Genomic DNA, 6,322 nt, shown 5'->3' with positions numbered 1-6,322 from the left:
CTGTTTTGATTAGAAGAAAAGAAGATATATTTCATATTTTGGAGAAGATTACTACCTACCTGACAACAACTTTTAGAAATAACAATTAGACGTTCAAATAAGGCCGTATTTTAAAAGAAATACCTAGATGTTCAATCCCTATCGATTTTTTCAGAGCCCCAAAATTGTTATTTATTTTTTTCTATTTTCTTACATTTTGATAGAAGTTTCAACTCTGATTTTAAAAAGCTGGACGAGAATCTAGGTATTTGTTTATAATCGTAATCGAAGAGAAAAAGGCTTTCATGTTTTTGATGGCGATAACTCTTTATCAAAAACATTTCGCTATTAATTTTGAGTTTTCGAAAATTTAGTTGGAATGTCTATACTTGAGTTTTTGATATTTTTTCGATTTGTCATTAGTGGGTTTTTCAGCTTTCATTAAAAATTGATAACCTTAAAAAGTTTATAAATGTTTCAAAAAAGCTGTAATGAATATGATATATTTGTACACTAACGTTTATGTATTTTATGATATATTTCTACACTAACGTTCATGTATTTTATGATATATTTGTACACTAACGTTTATGTACTTTATGATATATTTGTACACTAACGTTTATGTATTTTATGATAAAAAAAAATCATATTTGTACACTAACGTTTATGTATTTTATGATATATTTGTACACTAACGTTTATGTACTTTATAATATATTTGTACACTAACGTTTATGTATTTTATGATATATTTGTACACGAACTTTTATGTATTTCATGATATACTTGTACACTAACGTTTATGTATTTCCAGGCATAGATGTGGAATGGATTTATCCAGATTAAGTATGATTCTATTTTTAAAATTTCAGTGATCCTGAACTTCCAAATTAATTTGGCTCTTCACATGTTTCTGATTTGAGAGCCACCGATGTCTTCTAAAATAGACGAAATTATATGTCGTTCTTATTCATAAAACTGGACCGGGTATCTCTGATATATTTTCACTTTGTACTTTAAAGATCACAATGTTTTGACAAGGTAAATGCACAAAGAAATATCGATGATCTCTTGGATAAATGGGAAATCTATTTTCTTACTCTAATAGAATAGAAAGTATAGGCCATTATAAAAACATAATTTAGTTTTGGATGTAACACGTCTTATGATAAGCTGAAAGTTAGATTTAACTATACAAATCCTTGGAATAAGCAATTAAACAAGAGTTTCTGAATTGTGGGTTTCGAAATATGCCGAACGTACAATATGAAATCAATAACGTTTAATGTAATTTGTGTAAAAAATAATATTATACGATAGGTCTTACCCCTCCTTTCATTGCTTAGTCATTTTAATACATCTTTTAACGTCGCGATAGACTAACTAAAAAAGTACTGTTATAATAACAGAATGTCTTTCTTGCATTTTTTTTATTTTTATTATTCATCTTCCCACTTCGTATTTACAAATACTGCATGCTCCTTTATCCAAGCCATTGTTTGTCTTTTTCAATGGATCAAGTATAAACCTAAAGTTGTGCTAGAATCTATTATATTGGAAGATACAGGAAGCTAACAGTTGTAGAATGAAAATAACAGACACCGATTGTTGCTTATTCATGTTAACGGTATCGTATTTATATTAGTCTTACTCCGTGAATCGAGGGTAGGGACGCTTAGTCGGTACTAAGTTTTTCACCTGGAAATGATTATGCCTATGTACATATTTTAATGTGCGAAGCGTGTGTGTTAATTTTCAACCTGTGTATTGATGCTTTGATGCTTTCACATAGTTTGCACTTTTGCACTGTGTGTCTCTGCTCTGTGTACAATGAACCACTGCTCTTTGTACTGTTTGTACAATGAACCACTGCTCTTTGTACTGTTTGTACAATGCGCATCAATCGGTATCGACGTACTTTAATTACACTGCCGCCAACTTATTCAGGTCTGCAAAAAAGTCTGTTGATGCAACAAGTACATTATTCAACAACATCTCTGAAAATGAAGGAACATCTCCTTGTAATCAAGGCGGTACCACAAGTCTTAATCAAGTGAGAGATTGTAGAACCAAACTCTAAATATAGTGGCGATGTTGCTACGATAGATTTAAACCACTATTTCGGAGATTTTTTTAATTCTAAATAGATTTCCGTAGTGAATATCAAAATCCACAAATCAAAATCGAATGTAGATAAACTGAGGTATAATATGACTTTTTCACTTTATTAATGTGATGTTGGACACTAGAAAACCATATCATACATGTAATGTATTAACATTCAGTAGAGTACGAAGTATTTTTTTAATTTTTAGAAGCTTTTAATATTTTGATTCAAACCTTCCTTTCAATTAAGTTCTGTATCTCTTTTCAGCAAGAGTGGATCAAGGGGGATGTACCTCCTTTATGGCCGGCATATGTGTTCTTAAAGAACATTTTTCAGATTTTTTTCCGGTCCCTTTAACTTTTGGCTAGTTACTTCGACTTTTAAAAATCAATTATGAATAATGATTAATATGTTATAATTAAACGAGGCACTTAATGAATACTAAATAAATAATAAAAATAATTATTTCAACCTCGTACCATAATTTGAATTATGCCAAGCCTAACAAACTGAACACTCAACCAACTTGTTTAATATAAAAATCAGAAGATGTGGTATGATTACCAATGATACAACTCTCCACAAAAGACACAGAAATTTAAAACTATAGGTCATCGTACGGCCTTCAACAATGAGTAAAACCCATACTGCATAGTCAGCTATAAAAGGCCCCGAAATGACAAATGTAAAACAAATCAAACGAGAAAACTAACGGCCTGATTCATGTACAAAATAATGAACGAAAAACAAATATGATATACAGCAACAAAAGACAACCACTGAATTACAGGCTCCTGACTTGGCACAGGCACATACAAAATGTGGCGGGGTTAAACTACTTTGAAGGCGTGCCAACCCTCCCCTAACCTGGGACAGAGGTGTAACAGTACAACATAAGAACAAACTATAAAAATCAGTTGGAAAGGGCTTAACTTATTAGATCGATCCAAAGTAGAAATACATCTAACCAAAACATAGTGGACGTGGCAGGGTACTTATACATCCCGACAACAAAAAGACACTACGTACAGATCTGAGAGTACTCGCAGTTACTGCCAGCTAGCTCAAAGCCAATAAAAACTAATAAACAAATCATGCATTTAAGACTGATTGTCAGCCACATCGCCTCCAATTGGCACCGCAGGTATTCTTCACTGTTTTTATGACAGCTACCGGTAATTCCGCTCAACAATCATTCGCAAATTCATCTTGTGAAGATGCTTTTAACACTACTGAAAGACACAGAATCTTGGACTCGATACAAATTAAAAGGCAACAATAACCTCTGACTACTCGTAATACATGCAACAGTTCTATCCCCTTATCACAGCAGAGCTAGTTGAAGAAGTATGGTTTACTACACTTGAATACACAGAAGAGATTGCCGTTGACACGACAGCTTTCGCCGACTTTGTCACCAAGTACTGGGAAGAAGGAAACAACCAGTTCAGCAACAATGGACGACGCACCAATAATCACGTAAAGGCTTTAAATATTTGTTCATTACTTTAATATGAATTTTAATCGTTGTGTCTAATTTCACGATTTTATAGTGCAAAAATTGTTGTATGATACTATTAAATTACTCGTAAAGTTATGCATTTTTCTCTGCATATTTTTTTGTCCGGTACATAATTTGTCGTTTTTGTAAATTAAACTTTAAGTATAAACAATATTTTATTTAAAAACACTTACAGCAATACAATGCAAGGATAAAATTTGGGAAAAAAGTGACAGATCACTTATACAAATTACTTTCCCAATTATACTTTATGAGCTCATCTAAAAGATTTTATAGTTCAGAATTTATTTTCCTCAAGTTAAAGCATTTTCCTGAGTGCAGAATTTCAAATTTGCCTTGTAGTGTATTTATCCATTACATGACTGTTAAATTGTTTGGTTGTAAATCACTGTTTGAATAATAGTGCTCATTGATGATTTAATTTTTATTTTCTGATTTTGACCTTTTTCTCAACTATATCATTCCATCAGATCATTCAAAATTTGATTTGAGCTGGGTCCCCGGTAACTCTAATTACAGGTAAATTTCATGTAAGAATTGAATGTTCTATTTATAATTTTATTTTGTGTATGAAATGCGGAAATACTTCATATTACAAATGTCAGCATGATCAACGGTTTTACAATTCTTTAAAATTATAAAAAGAAGCATTCAATTTACCATTACATGTTTATGATACAACCATGAAATTAAGAGTTATATCAAGCTTTTCGTTTGTTTTTCAATATATATATTATTTTTAATATTGTAACGGATAGCACTTGCGGGCATAGCTGTTGTATTTTTTACGGTAATTAAATATGATATTTGAGTTGAATCACAATCATTGTCAGCCTATCAAAATTAAGGATTCTAATGAAACATACATGTACTGTAATTAGTTTTCATTGCACAAATATCACATTTCTCCAACAATAAATTGATTATCTATATACAAAAGTATCAAAGGAACACACATAAGTAAGTGCAAAGATACTGACTTGAATCTACTGATCAGGTTACCAATCTTCTTAAACAGGAGAAATACTATAGCAAAACACAACAGTAACTAACGATTCAGTGACATGTGAGCATATATTAAGTCGGTTTATATTATTAATGCCTATTTTTTTTGTGGAAAAGGTATGTTTATTTATTTATTTATCTCTTTCATAATGATCCTTTAAATTTGGGGAATGCGCGCAGCGCTGCGTAAAGATATATCAGACTGATTCCAATATTTAACATTATATGTTGATGTGTTTTTACTATGTACATGTATTTATGAGAAGTATGTTGTCTATGGGATAATTCATCCATATCCTCTTCCAATATTATTTGTATCTGATGAGCTTATATCTTTGAAAAATACATAATGGCATATGATAATAATTGCATCTTTTGTAAAAACAGATGGAAATGTACAATCTGTTTTTGTTGCGATGATCTTCCATTTATAGTTTACTTTCAGTGGTAATCTCTAAAAACAAGGAAATATTCACAAATTTACCACGTCATCTAAATGAGCAACTCATATACGAGTTAAGGAGAGGAGAGTGGTAGTATATTAATCCTCCATAAGCGCAATACTAACATTTTCTACATTTACTACTTTTTATGATAAAAACCTGGAAAAAACAAGATGCGGTATAGTAGTACTTTACTATGCTGTTTTAGAAATTGAAGTCAAATGGTGGCATGACAATCTTCGAACGGAGATTGTTTATAATATCAATGGACACCGTCATCTTTCATTTAATCTATGAAAATTTGGAAGCCTTTAGAATATTTCCATGTGTTTGAAAATTTATATTATAAATGTACACACTGCAGTTATTCATAAATATTTTTTTTAAAAGTATATAATACCAATAAATCTAATCACAGCACTCCAAATTTGACTTCCTTCACCGGCCTTGGATACCATGATAATATGTCATTGTGTCATCATAAAAGAAGCTATCAAGTTATAGTAAGAATCGCACAAAATGGACGTTTTCATTGCAAAATTTTAAGGCGAAAAGTCTTCTTATTTGAATCCGTTATTGGAGTTCACTGTTCATGAAATTTTATTTTTTCCTGAAGGTCATATTGAAATTTAAGATATCGGGTTTACACTTGTCGATTTGTGACATAGTATAATTAACATATTTACATTAATATGTCCCATTCAACCACAGTAAACTTAGATCATGGAAGTATTATATTGTCAATATAATACTTATATGCTTAGATTAAATAATAATCGATCAATTGTATTAGAATTGTAAAAAATAAAACTTATCTACATCAAAATTTAATTTTTCCTTTTAGGTAAATGATGTTAATGAAGATGCCATATCCTATTCTGGTTATTGTCTTGTAAGTGTATATCATACAGTATTAGTAATGATAATATGAGTAATGGCAGACGTCATTATGGTCATATTGAAAACACATCTTCCAACAGAAAATGGTTCTCATTAAAACATTCATCTTCAAAACTACGCAAGTAATAAAAGCGTTATATTTCCTATTTTTTTCTTTGCTGGAAATATCAAAATACATGGCATATCTATCACAAATATGATAAATTATAACAGTGTCAATATGACGAACAGGTATAACCGCTTTCGTTTGCTGTATTGTTATTTCAAAGTGTTTCTTAAGAATTTTGTTTCTTGTAGATATTTTATATTTATGATAATCAACATGACGGGGTCACTAGTGGAGCAGGATCAGCATTCAACGTT

Source organism: Mytilus californianus, unplaced genomic scaffold, assembly GCF_021869535.1.
Source record: "Mytilus californianus isolate M0D057914Y unplaced genomic scaffold, xbMytCali1.0.p SCAF_5, whole genome shotgun sequence".
NCBI classification, from domain to species: Eukaryota; Metazoa; Mollusca; class Bivalvia; order Mytilida; family Mytilidae; genus Mytilus; species Mytilus californianus.
The sequence above is the reverse complement of the archived record's forward strand: the minus strand, read 5'-3'. Positions refer to the sequence as shown.